General features: G+C 48.2%; 1 protein-coding gene across 3 annotated transcripts in view; it reads left to right on the top strand.

Moving 5' to 3' along the window:
* The first annotated feature begins 1,379 nt into the window (after window positions 1–1,379).
* Window positions 1,380–14,472, top strand: part of Zfhx2 (zinc finger homeobox 2) — a 32,048-nt gene continuing 18,955 nt past the window's right edge. For 2 of the 3 annotated variants that reach the window (XM_087585642.1, XM_087585643.1), the window contains exon 1: window positions 1,380–1,772. The gene's annotated coding sequence lies outside the window, so the exon portion shown is untranslated. The remainder of the gene's footprint in view (window positions 1,773–14,472) is intronic. The other variant, NM_001098803.1, reaches the window with a different exon arrangement.

Raw genomic sequence — 14,472 nt, 5'->3', positions numbered from 1 at the left:
TCCAGCCACTCCTGGGCCAAGAGTGAGACAGGCAGGGAGCATTACGAGAACTTGGCATTTACAGACATGGCATTTTGAACGTGGGATGGCATTCAACAAATGCCTGCTTCTGGTCTATGGGCTGGATCTTACAGAACACAGAAAATACCAGTGCTTCCTGAGTCAACAAAACTGAAAAGTAAAGCCAAAGATCTGAGTGGGGAGGAAACAAGTCCCTGGCCCCAGCTCTTCTCATTAGCCCGATCTTCATCTGTTCTCTTTAGTAGACCCTGGCTGGCTCTTGGGCATGCTACTCCACCTGCCTCAGTTATATGAGGACTAAAGAGTCAGTTACAAAGTTTACTGTTACATTGAGAAACTCAAAATAATGGTTTTGTAACCAACCTCAATTTCGGTAGTTCTTGTTATTGTTATCCGGTGAGAAAAATATGTCACAGCAGCAAGCTTGGGCTCTTGCGTCAGACCACTGAGATTTGCATGATCTTACTAGCATTTATTGGTCATACAATCTTGAGCTGGGAAACCGTGTTTTCTTCCAGTATAAAATGAAGTCCTGTATACTCCACTTTAGAGTCTATTTTTTTTTTCTTTCTGAGACTGGGTTTCTCTGTGTAGCCCTGGTTGCCCTAGAACTCTCTGTAGCCCAGGTTGACTTCAAATTCAGAGATCCACCTGCCTTTGCCTCCCAAGTACCGGATGAAAGGTATGCACCAGTACACCCAGTTCTGCTTTAGAATCTTAAAATCTTAGAATATAAAACATTGATGAGCTGACAAGCTGATGAAAAGAAGGAACCAAACCTCCCAGCTCCCTACCCAACTTGGAGGGATGTAACTGAGTTAAGAACACAGCAGCACTGAGAGACTTCAGAGTAATTGCTATGAAACAGAATGTTCTAGTAATCAAAAGGGGGTGGGAACGATAAGGCTAGAAGAAGGGAGTGAAATAATGATGGACCTCCCAAAAGCTCTACTTGGGAAGTAGAGGTAGAAGCCTAGTCTACAGAACATGTTCTAGGACAGCCAAAACTACCCACTGAAACCCTGTCTCGAAAACCAAAAAAATAAAAATAAAACACACTTCTGTAAACAGGATAAAGACGAGGGAACAAGAGTTTTAAAGGACCTGCCCTTTTGGCAGGCTTAGGGTAGACCTACTTTGGGAGTCAAGGAATAAGGCTGAGGACATGATCGGTCTGCCCCGCCCTAAGATCCTGGCCCCCACCCAGGTCTCTGTGTCCTGGGACACCCGGCAGACTCCGCTAGCTGTCTATAGAGGGCGGAGACCTACAGACTACAGTTCCCAGCATGCACTGCGGCGGGCGGGTCGCTGCACCTGCTCAGTGGGGCTGCCCCGGGCGCCTGGGTATTGATTATTCCATTGTGTGGGACGCCTCGGCTCCAGCCAGTGAATGAGGCGGAGGAGTGAGGGCTTGAAGGAGGAGGGCGAGGAGGAGGAGGAGGAGGAGACAGGGAGCAAGCCAGTGCCCAGGGTGAATCAATGGAAACCCACTCACGAAGCCGGGAAAACACTTCAGCCGCAGCCAAATAGCATTGATTATTTTCTTTCACTTCCCTCACCGCCGTGAATTTATTTATTTTTCCATCTCCGTCCCCGACGCCCCGGAGCGAGCGCTGAAGGGAGGGAGGAGGAGGGGCAAAAAAGGAATCAACACATCGGAGAAGTCCCTTCCAAGAGCCGCCCCCTCCCCTCCCCGCCTCGCGCTGCTTGGCGGCCGCGGTTCGACTCCCGTCCCTGCTTCCAGCTGAGGTGTAAGTGCATCGATTTCCGATGCTGCTGGGTTGTTTTTTTTTTTGGTTTTTTTTTTTTTTTTTGGTTTTTTTTTTTTCCTTTTTTCCCCCCCTCTTCTTTGCCTCTCACTCTCCTTCCCTTCCATGCTCTTCCGAATCTCGAGATCCAGGAGAGAGGAGGCGCGGGGAGACTGCTACTGGAGGGGACGGAGAGGGACGGGAAGAGGCTGGGGGAGGGGACTCGGACGGACAGACTGCCGAGGAAAAGGGGACAGGAGTATTGGGGAGAAAGGGCGCGCGAGTGGGGATGGGGAAGAGAGGCAGAGGTGGAGAAACGGAGAAGGGAGAGATAGGGCCAGCCGGACAGAGGGCAGCGAGAGCCTAGACGTACCGCGCCGAGCTCTACCGGGAGCGGGGTTCCTGGAGGGAAAGGGAGGCCGGGGTGAGTGAGAGGGCTCTGAGCTGTCAGCCTGGAGGGGCCTGCAGCCCGCATAGGATCTCAGCTGGCTGCGAGATGGGGGAGAAACCCGGGCGGAAGGGCTGATGGATGGATGGGCTAGCGCGCCGGGGTGCCGTGTGGGAGGGGGAGTGGATACCTTTAATGTTCATTTTTGCCTGAAGTAGGTGAGGGGAGCCCCATTGGCGGCGAAGCATGCCTGCCCTGCTTCACCTGCCACCCCGACTCTCCATCCGCTCTCGTATGCCCCTCATCATTTTTTGAGCTCTGGACCACGCTTCTCACTGTGCCTGCGCCCCCACTGATCTATGGTTGTGCCATTTTTCACTTGGCTCCCCACCCCATCTATATCCAGTTCTGTGACAGTGACACTTCTCATCCGAGTGATCCTATCCGCGCACCCGGTCCCTGTGTGTCACGCCTAGACTGCCTGACGGTTTGGCCATCCACTGCTCTCCTTCAGGGTCTGTCTGTACAACTGTGGCCTTTTCAGCTACTTTGGAGTTTGCTTATCAGCCATGATTGTGGTAGTCTGCGGTCAGGGAGATGGAGCTGATGTGTCTACCCCTGAAGACCTCAGTACCCTTTCAACATGGGCACAACAGCCTGGTGTTCAGCTTCAGCTGGGAAGCCTTGGAACTTCTGACATTGTTGATACCTCGTTTGCCATGTGCCTTAGGGGCTTCAGTGTGTCCTCTGCTTTTCCAGGAGCTTTCCCCACAAACCTCATCCCTGCTGACTTAATTTGCCTCCCTTCCCCCACTCTACCATTGTATATACATTTATTATCTCAGCAGTTTATTTCACCCTGCTTCCATAGCCTTTTATCTGATGAGCCCCCTTGTATCGTCTCCATCTTTGTTCCTTTTTCTCCTTGGTCAACCAAAGTTGTTGGGTGTTCTGTTTGTTTGTTTATCCCTTCTCCTGTCACTCAGCATTTTAACCTTAGAAGATGTCACAAGCAAAGGGCTGGGTGAGAGGTAGAGGTTATGTTTTCTGAAGGCATATAAACAGGCCAAGAAATCAATGTAACGGTCTTCCTGGAGCATGCAACTCTGTCACCCATCAGTGCCATAGCTAACTGTCAACTTTGATTCTGTAAGGGGAATGTTCTCTGGGACTCTGAGCTCCACCCCACCTGGTCACCCCGTGGCTTTTTCTTCACTTTTTAGCTCATTTTCCTCGTGGGATCCTGGTATTCTTCTCTTTGGGTTCAGCAACATTCTTTATGAGACAGGTTTTATTATTCTCAGAAAACCCTATCTTGTGCAAGGGCTGCGTTCATTCAGTCTAAAGAATGGCAAGGGTGGATGATGGATTGGAGAGTTTATCGTGGGCTTAAACCCATCATTGTTTTTCCAGACTGCAGGAGCTCAGGAGGATAAAAAAGATGAGGCAAGTGATGGCAGGAGAAACCAGGTTCAGTAAACACCCGAGTTAAATGTATGGGCAAAGGAAACGATGAAAATCCACGCAGAACCAAGAGTGGGGAAGGGGAGGGACCAAGAAGCGATTAATGAAAAATTGAGCAAATGAAATAATTAAATAAATATGAGTTAATAGCTGTACAGGAGGAGAGAGAAAGATGAGAGAGTGTTCCTGAGGAGGGGGGTCAACAAAAGCAATATGAAATTAATACAGTGGGGGAAGGGACGAACTGAGGAGTAAGATGAGGTGGGGAGAGGGTATGGTACAAAGAAGGTATGGACGGCGAAGGAAGACAGGATGTGCGGGAGCAGATCAGAGCCGCAGAGCGCCCTGGAAAGGGAGAAGAGGAAAGAGTGGGGCATCAAAGGAGACAGACGCCTCTAGTCTGAGGGGGCACAGCATGACCGAGGCAGAGAGCAAGCACTGCGGGGGGTGAGCAATTTGGACAAAATGGCCTGGCAGACAACCACTGGGCCCTCAAAGAGAGATGCTTATGAGGAGAGAAATTGCAGAGATGGAGAGAGAGGGACGAGACTCTCATCAGTGTTCATTCCATCAGCCTCTTCCTATTTTACTGCCAAGCCAGGAGAATAGAGAAAAGAGATGAAAAAGTATAATTCGCATTTACTGCAACTGACAGGAACTTGAATCTTCCCAGCCCCCTGAGAGAACCAAACACTTCAAGCCTCTGATGTCATAAATTGCTTGGTTGCCTTGGCAACCTGACAGGGTCCCTCCTCCATGATGTCAGAGGCAGCTGGCGTTACCATATTGAGACCCATCCAGGAACAGCCTGCCCTCTGCATCCCGTGTGGGACAGGGGTCTGATGGAGTCAGATCCGTAGGACTCCTGTCTCTGGTAGTGACTTTGCTTCTCTGGAGCTATTCTTAGCACCGGACAGTTGTCACAAACTACTCTGTGAGTGCCTTAGGCTTGTTAAATCCTGACAAAAGCAAGAGGAACTGACCTCAAGAGAGAGTAGGCACTGAAGTTAGGATGGTGGGACAGAAAGGCATGAAAAAAAGAATGTCAACATGGAACAGAAAAGGAGAAGGGTTTTGTGAGCCAGGAGGAGAGCTGCTGGAAGCCGCACAAGAGCTTGGTTTTGGTGTTAGGAGTGGCCAAGTGTAAACGGATGCCTGAACAGAACATGGAGAGTTTTGAAATGCCGGAGGGCACGGTAATCCTTGGCTGAAATGAAGGCGGGGAAAGGGTCTCTTTATTTTAAGAGACCAAAGGCGTATGTGGGAGACGTAGGTCTGGTCAGTTATCTTCTGAGCCGGGGATTCAGTTTCTTTTGCAGGGAGAGTGAGCTGGGGGTTGAGACAGAATCTCTCTCTGTAGCCCAAGCTGGCCTGGAACTTGAGGAAATCCTCCTGCTTCAATCTCTTGCGGTCTGAGTCACCATATCTGCTTCTAGTTTCTAATTGTTTTGTAACACCTCAGTGTCTGTCACACAGAACGGGCATTATACATAACCTGTTGAGCAGATGCTCAGAGTCTGAGAGTTATCCTGTCTGCATACAGTCACGTTAGGAAATCAGAAACAGGGCAGAGAGATAGTGCTGGGGGCTGAAGGTAGTAAGGTGGACCTGGAATAACAGGATCATGTGAGTGAACCATCCTAGGAGCCTAGGATACAGAGGAGGGTAAGGAGGCAGATTCCAGAAAAGGTCCAGGGTTTCCAGAGAGCAGGCAAACCTTATTCCCTATCATGAAGCTAAAGCGGAATCAGCCATACTTGTACACAGCTGTGCAGATGTGTGCACACACGCATCCACAATGACCACAAAAGTCCATAAATGAACATGAGACAACACCTGCCTCAAAGTGATCACAGTGACGTGAGCCTTGGCTGAGCGTGTCACAGGACAAGGAGTTAGCTGCTGCCCAAACCGTGGTGTAAACAACCCTGTAAGAAATGACCTTCACGGGGCTGGGGATTTAGCTCAGTGGTAGAGCGCTTACCTAGGAAGCGCAAGGCCCTGGGTTCGGTCCCCAGCTCCGAAAAAAAGAACCAAAAAAAAAAAAAAAAAAAAGAAAGAAATGACCTTCACATCTGACTGCCCACTGTCAGGGGCAGGGGGAGCGATCATGAAATAACAGCGCTCACTATGAGTCTCCAAGCAAATCTGCAGAAATAAACCTCAGAGGAGAAAGGGTGCCAACCAGGGCTTATGGCGTGGCCTGATCTTGCAATAGAGAGCCAAAAGACTCTAATCAGAGTTAAGAAAGCTAGCAGAGAAGACAAGGGAGAGAGACACAAGGAGCTCTGGTAGGCCTGGCTTATAATTAAGTTCTCGCAGCAGAAGGGGGTGAGGGGAGAGAACATCAGTAGCTATGTGTACTGTCAGCACCCGCTACTGACTTGGGCAGCTCATATTTTGCGGCAGGTGACAAGCTGTCGACACAGCGGTCCTTTACCTCACTGTTAGAAACTCATTTCATTGATTTTTCCATCTTTCTTCTCAGGCTTCTCACAGTAAGCTTCAGGCATCCCACCACCCGCTTTCCCGGGGCCCCTTTGCTCCCTGGGAAAGCTTAGTGAACTAATTGCCCTGCCTATTCCTGTCCCACCCACCCCTGGCTGGGGGAGGCAGGGGTAAAAGATTTGGAGACACTGTCCAGATGGCAGTCCTACTCCTGTGTAAAGTTTTAATGGTGGTTAGGGAATAGTGGTATAGTGGCTTTTTTTTTTTTTTTTTTTTTTTTTTTTTGGAGACAAGACTACTATATAGAGGCTAGCCTGGAACTTGCTAAAAAAGACCAGGCTAGCCTTTACCAACAGTGACTCTCTTCTGCCTCTGCCCCCTGAATGCTGAGAAGAGAGATTCTTTTTAGTTTTTCTTCATTTTTTTTTCAGGGGGTAGGGAGAGGGGAGGGTCTCATGTAGCCCAGGCCTCAAACTCACTACATTTCAAAGGCTGGTCTTGAACTCCTGATCCTTTCTTGCCTCTCCCTCCCAAATCTGAGATCGCAGACAGGTAGCATTATGTCTGGTTTCTTTTCTGTTTCCTACCAAGGCAGCTCAGCACTCGACCTTCCCCCGCCTACCTCCAAAAGTCCAAGAGAACTGGAGATTCCTCCTGTGTCTGGGCAAGAGTACAGAATTATTTCAGAGCTAAGGTCCAGGCCTTGGCTCTGCAATAGAGCCATCCACCAGACTTACATGTGCTATACAATTAGGAGACCGTAATTGCCCAGGGTGTGTGAAACCTGTGTAGGACAGGGTATACGCATATAGGGTTTGTAGCACGCTGAGGTGCCAAGCCAATGGGGCACGATGGGTGTGGGCCATAAATGTCTACTGTAAGTGTAGACATTTCCCCTATGCAGCCTCCACACTTGGCTAACTACCCTTACCCTCTCCCTTTGGGATTCGGTTTAAGCAAAAGGTCAAGAGTCAGTTGCCAGTCATTTGACTTCTTTTTTTTTTTTTTTTTTTTTTTTGGTTCTTTTTTTTCGGAGCTGGGGACCGAACCCAGGGCCTTACGCTTCCTAGGTAAGCGCTCTACCACTGAGCTAAATCCCCAGCCCTGTCATTTGACTTCTTAATGAAGGAAGGCAGACAATTGGACTGTTTCCTTGTAGGGAAAAAAAATAGAGTAAATTCATTTCCATACTCAAAATTTTCCTTCCTTGCTTTGCTGGCTATCCAGGCCAAAGGCCCTCTGTACCTCACTTCCATATCCTCTCTCTACCCGCAGGCCTCTTCCCTCCATCCTATGTTTAGAAAACTGGCCTTTGCAGGCCATGGGAGCCCTTCTTCCACCCCTGGCTTCTTCAAATTCCGTTGTTTCTGAAACCCCAGAGTTGCATCCTGGTGCTTTAGGGACATAAGGCCCTGGAGAGTGGAGAGAAAAGGGCAGACAAGAGTGAGAAACAGGTACTGGGCGGCACCTGTGGGCCTGCCATCTCAGCACTTGCAGGGTGGAAGCAGGACTCACAGTTCAAGGTCATCTTCAGCCACTTAGGGAGTTCAAGGCCAGCCTAAGCCCCTTCCTTTAAAAAGATCTGGACAGATTGGGCCAGAAGAGTCTGATAGAGACGGAGGAGGTAGCTTTGAGATGAGAGAGATCGATTTCACAATTTGCATGAAAAGTGAGGGAAGGTTGTATGGACAGAGAAAAAGACCTCAGAGACCCCTCTAGTCCAGAGAAGACAGCCCAAGATCAGGGAGAGGGGGTGGCCCTTCGTGAAAACATCAAGGCCTTAACTCAGCGCCAGGTCAGTCCTGAGTTCAAGCCTTGCTGGTTATGACCCTTATGGGAGAACTGAAGTGGCAAATTAACCAATATAATGAAGTCACTGCATTTTGTTTGCCTTTGCTGGTTTCCCCGGGAGATCCGTCCTCTGGCCAGACAGGGCAGTGTGGGGGAGGGGAAGGACAGCAGAGGTGAAGGGCAGGGGAAGGGCGCCGAAGAAGACAGGGAGAAGGAAATGCAGAAGGCCGACACCATGTAGAGGGTGATGAATGTAAGGCAGCCCAGAGAGGGAGGCAAGGGGAAAGGTGAGCATAGAGAAGAACAGCGGGGACCAGAGAGAGGAGCCCAGAGGAAGGCATGGAAAAAAAGAGGGCGCCCTAGAGGTGAGCTGTAATGGCGAGCAGTGGGGAAGAACGTGGCCAAAGCGGCGGGCGGCGAGAGCTACAGCTGGTGGGGCCGGTGGGCGGGGCCTCATCTCCATCGCTAATGGCTGTGAAATGAGGTTAGCTCCATTAGAAGCAGCAAGAGTGTAACGAGATCACACTCATTAGGGATGGGCCATCCTAGTAATTACCACCACCCCAAACACTCTGAGCCAGCCGCCAGCCGGCCACCAAGCATTTGCAGGCACACTGCAGTGTGCCACATGACTGCAGAATGGGAAGCTAGGGCCAACCTAGGTGTAACCTCAGGACTCTAGAGCATGCCCGCCTGACGTGAGCAAATTCACTAGACCCCAAAGAGCAATGCACTCAAATATCCCCACTTCAGGAAATAAGGCGTGCGAACAGAAAGTGGTCTTTATTTTATTGCTTGGTCATATCCAGAGTGTTAGGCTAGAAAGGGGGAAGAGACAAAACTCCATGACCTACTACTTCCTGTTCTTTGCAACACATGAGAAGACCTGAGCAGAATCTGACACTGGGCCTGTGTGACTACAGAAGCTGAGGCTCTGGCTTTCCTTTGGCACCGAGGTATTGGTACTCCTAGGCTTCCCAGCCCCAAGTCTGTTACCTCTTTCGTTTCATTGTATAAGTAACAACAGACTGCTTTGACAGAGTCCATATGCTAATATAGATACACGTGTAGACTGTTAGCTTGTTTAAAAAATTATCTTTTATTATGTGTGTTTGGAGGTTGGAGGTCAGAGGTCAACTTTGAGGAGTTAGTTGCCCCCTTCCATCTCTCTCTAGGTTCTTAGGATCAAACTCAAGACTGTCCAACTTGTAGCACAGGCATCTTTACCCGCTGAGCCATCTCTCCAGCTCTGAACACTAAGAGACAGACACACACATTACCATTCAAATAACTCTACCCACCTTCAGGCTCAAAGAGGAGCGCAGCAGCACACACACATGGGCAGCAGAACCCTTAAAAGGCCTCTTCAGACTGTGTGCTAGCCAAGAGCAGCACCCTGTGGGGACACCCAAGTTCTAAGCTCATCTTACATTACTACTACTGCTTATCATCATCATCACCACCACCACTACCACCACCATCATCATCATCATCACCATCATCATTGTCTTTGAAACAGGGCCTCACTATGTAACTCTGGCTGGCTTCAAACTCACAGTGATACACCTGCCTCTGCCTCCCTAGTGCTAGGATTAATATATATTATATACATAATTTATATGTATGTGGGTATTTATTACATCTGTGTATATGAGCACACAAGGGAGTGGATGTGCACATACATACAGTCACACACAGAAATTGTCTCCTCTCTCTTTAGCACATGGGGCCCCAGGATCAAGTTCAAACAGCAGGCTCTGTTCGCAGCAAGTGTCGCTACTCACTGAGCCATCTTGCTAGCCATTGATTCAGCTTTCTAAGAAAAAAAAAAATCACTGAACTCCTCTCTTGTTGTCCCATGGTGTGTACCATGGGATGAAGAGCTGTCTGTGTTGCTGTCAGAGCAGTGGAGGGTCAGTGATGTAACATTTGCAAGAGGCTCCACATAGGTCCAGCCACACTGCAGACATTTAAAGATGTTGGCTGTTGTGACCAGTAATCCATCTCAGTGGTGGTGGGCTCGGCTAGCATATACCAGGCCTTGTGTTAAAGATGTCAACTCTTGTGATTGTTACAGATACAGGCTGAGTATCTCCTGTCCCCAGTGAAAGAAAGAGAGAGGCAGACAAAGCACACAGGAGAGATCTCAGAGACCAAGAGTCTAAACACGAAAACCATGTTTCATATTTATCCTTTAAACATGTTACTGGGGAGTCAATTCCCTATCTATGGGTTCCTGGTGTCGTTGATAGAAGAATTCTAAAACAAAACCCGGTGTATTGGCACACACCTTTTAATCCCAGCCCTCAGGAGGCAGAGGAAGACTGGATCTCCATGAGTTTAAGGTCAGCCCAGTCTACATTTGGGGTTCCAGGTCAACCAAAGCTACAAAGTGAGATTCTGTCTTTGGCAAAAATAAATAAATTAATTAATGGCCTTAATAAGAAGCTGGAAGGCTGTTTCATTAAAATATGAGAAAATGACAGGATAGGCAAATTGAAAACCCAGGTAGCCTTAAGAGAAAGACGGGAAAGAGAGAAAACTCTGCATTTTGAGTTAGGTAGATCAGCCATGGGTCTGCAAGAAGTGGCAGATGTTAGAGGACTTCAGAGAAACCAGCGGGAGAGCCCGGAGAACTAGAGCCTGCTTAGATCCTGCCCTGTGTCCAAGAAAAGATGGGAAGGCAAAAAGAAAAAGATAGACTTTTAAGCCAGAACTCAGAAACACAGTCCAGATTAGCTGTGAACCTCCTCGAGCAACTGCACTACAGGAAATGACATTTCTCCCAGCTTTCCTAGTGGGTTCTGGCCTAGTGAGCCCCCCCGCGTCCCCCCCCAGTGCTAGGTTGGGTTAACTGTAAGGGGAGAGGGCAGTTGTATGCGGTGCCCTAATATTTAAGGCAGACTAGAAGATTTCATCTGCACCCAGAGCCAGAGGGAGAACTCAGATCCCATTCCTCTAAAAACAGGAAGCTTCCCGTCTGTGTGGCCTTTAACAAAGCGATACCTCCACCCTTTCATGAGGTAATGGGAGATGGAGTCCATCTTCAAAAGCCTCCAAGCCTGCTCACCCGCTGATGCCTATCTAGTTACCTAACATTAGCCAGGGGAGTTTTGTTTTAAGTTTTGGAAGTTTGTTTCGTTTTTCAAGCCAGGTCTCACTTAGGGAACCTTCCCTAAACCAGGCTATCCTTGAACTCATAGAGACCCATCTGCCTCTGTGTACACTTGTGGGATGCTTGTGTTGGATTCCCTCCTTGGAGCTAGCTACCGGGGACTGTAGCAACCGTGTGGGTGCTGGGACCCTCTGGAAGGACAGCAATGGTTCTTAACCATTTTGCCATCTCCACAGCCCCCGACGAAAAAGGGAAGTTTCCTACAGTATTTGAGTGTACCTGTATTATATCTATGACACGTACACATAGTAACGGAGTATAGCATACTAGGATCAGATTGCTGCTCAAGATGAATTTTAAAACATTTTGGACCTTTTTAAAAAAGATTTATTTAGGGCTGGAGAGATGCCTCAGTGGTTAAGAGCACTGATTGTTCTTCCAGAGGTCCTGAGTTCAAATCCCATAACCCACATGGTGGCTCACAACCATCCGTAATGAGATCTGATGCCCTCTTCTGGTGTGTCTGAAGACAGCTACAGTGTACTTATAATAAATAAACAAACAAATAAATCTTTTAAAAAAAGATTTATTTATTATATATGAGTACACTGTAGCTGTCTTCACACACACCAGAAGAGGGCATCAGATCCCCATTACAGATGGTTGTGGGCCACCATGTGGGTACTTGGAATTGAACTCAGGACCTCTGGAAAAGCAGTCAGTGCTCTTAACCACCGAGCCATCTCTCCAGCCCCATTTTGGACTTTCTTTTTGGTTTTTGTATTTCTTTGTTTGAGACAAGTCCTATCACTCTGTAGCCCAGGCTAACTTAAACTCACTATCTAACTGTGGCTGTCCTCTGGCAATCCTGTTCTTCCTGAATGTTGGGCTTGTAAGCATGGGTCACCAAGCCCAGGAGGGTTTAATTTGCTTATGTCTTTCAGTGCTAAATCCTTAACCCAAGGCCTCATGAATGTGAGGCAAACATTCCACTACAGTGCACACCCAGTCCGTACTTTGGATTTTTAGACTAGAGATATTCAAACTGTAGCAGTTGCTGTAATGGGAATTGTTTACTCATCTGTTTGTTTATTTGGGATTGAACCAGGGCTTCACGGTGCTAAGCAGACGTCTTACTACTGAGCTGTAGCCTCCTATAGCTGTCTTTTTTACATTTGTTTTAATTTGTGTGTGTGTGTGTGTGTGTGTGTGTGTGTGTGTGTGTGTGTGTGTGTGTGTGTAAGCCAGGCCTCTATGCAACTCTGCATAGCCAAGGTTGGCTTTGATCTCCTGGTCCTTTTGTCTCCCAACTCCCAAGTGCTGGGATTACACGCTATGCCACCAAGCTTGGCCCTTGTTATTATGAGACAGGGTCCCAAAGTCTGTAACCCAGACATTCTCAAGCTTCTAATCCTCCTGCCTCAGTCTCCCCGTAGCTGTGATTATAGGTAAGGCGGCTACAATAGTATTAAAATGACATCATTATATCAGAGAAACTCACATCAAATTGGAGAACCAGAAACACTTAGCAGACCTTACTGTGGTATTCTTCCAAACTCTCTTCTAGAGAGAGCCTAGGCCTGGATCAAATAAGTTGGTGAGTCCAGATTTAAGGGCACCAGCCTCTAACCCCTTCACTTCCAAGTGTTCCCACAAAAGAAAGATTCTGAGCTGGCTTCCTGTAGCCATCCAAGCCTGAGGCATGTGAAACACACGCCCCTCTGAGTCTCCCAGGGATTCAAGAGATGGCTCAGCAGGTAGCAGTGTTGCTATTCTTCCAGAGTTCGGTTCCCAGTTCCTGCATTGGGCAGCTCACAACTGCCTAGATCTGCAGCTCCTGGGGGCAGTCTGATGTCCCCTCTTCTGGCTCCCCTGAGCAACCTTGCACAGACATACACATATACGTGATAAATAGTCTTTAAAGATGGTTAAATGCCATGTGCACCAGAGCAGTCTTACGCTATCACCCTAGGACATCTAATGTCTTAGTCATGGAGTGCCCAGGATGCTCTTAGCAGTGAGCATGCCTAGGGACCCATGCCCATGGTAATGTGCGTGGCTTCAGCCCACAACTTCCCTTTCACCTGTCTCTTGCCTTTTACTCCTCACAACCTACCGGTTCCCCCCAAGTCCACCTTAAATGTCTTGCAAGATATAAGATAGCCTCCTGGTAGCCTTCCTCTCTCTAGGGACAGCCCACCACCCGGTCTGGATGACTGCAGTATTTACATATGCAAATCAGGAGACAGCGCCCGGCTCCACCTCACTCCTAGGCCTCTTCTGTCTCCGCCTTAACTGTCTCTTTGTCTGTGGCATTTCTTCTGCTTGCTTATTTCACTGTCCTCTGTGCTCACTTTTCCCTCTCTTGTGGAACAAAATTAATCTTACACAAAGTAAGCACTTTCTAAATATTCATGAAGATGGAGAGGTCAGCAGGAAAGGTAGAATCAGAACGGCCTCTGAGGTACCGCATTGCAATTTTCCTTTTAAACTCAAGGTAAGACTTAAAGAGAGAGAGAGAGACAAATTACTATTTTAAATGTAAGGGGATCTAGGCCTAATGGCACAGGCCTGTCATCTTCGATACTCGGGAGGCTAAAGTAGGAGGGGCACAAACTTTGGCTGGCTTAGGTGCCAGAGTTCAAGGCCATCCTAAGCAGCTTAGTCAGATCGCGCCTCTACACAGAAGAAGGGTAGCAAGTTGTATGGTCCAGTGCATGAAGGCACCCGGAACCAAGCCTGTTGACCCATGTTGGGTGCCCGTGTGCTGCGCAGAGACACAGAGTACATAAAAAATATTTTTAGAAGATTGATATTCTCTTTAAAAAATATAATAAAATCAAAGGAGTGTTTGGATATGGTAGCACATACCTTTTAATTCCAGTACTGGGGCTGCAGAGGCAGGAGGATCACTGTGAGTTCAAGGACAACCTGGTCTTCAGAGAGACTTTTAGACTTACCACGGCTACGTGATGAGACCATGTCTGGGTGAAAAAAGGGGGCAGGGAGAGATGGCTCAGCTTATGGCTCTCTTATAGAGGACCCAGTTCCCAGCACCCATGTCTGATGGTTCGCAACTGCCTGTAACTCCAGATCCAAAGGGGATCAGATACCTTTGACCTTCATCAGTATCTGCACACACACACACATACACACACACACACACACACACACCACACCACCTACATAATAAAAATAAATCTTTAAAATGAAAGGTCTGCCCATGTAGCTCAGTGGGAGAGCAACTGTCTCATGAGGCCTTAGGTTCAGTCCCTACAACCACAAAAGTAAAGGAATCCATTAAAAAGTAAGTGCAGGGAGAGGCCATAATAGTTTGGGCCTCAGTTTTAGCTGCTTCACCTAGCCTGAGTGTGACTTAGGGAAGCATCCTCTTTTGCTCTGAGATTATGAGTATCTCCAGACCCAGCAGCCAAGAGCTAGATGTGGATCTCTGAGGTAAAGCCCTCACCTAGCATATGCAAGGCCCAAAGTTTAAT

This window comes from Rattus norvegicus, chromosome 15 (assembly GCF_021556685.1).
Source record: "Rattus norvegicus strain SHRSP/BbbUtx chromosome 15, alternate assembly SHRSP_T2T, whole genome shotgun sequence".
Lineage (NCBI taxonomy): Eukaryota > Metazoa > Chordata > Mammalia > Rodentia > Muridae > Rattus > Rattus norvegicus.
The sequence above is the reverse complement of the archived record's forward strand: the minus strand, read 5'-3'. Positions and strand labels throughout refer to the sequence as shown.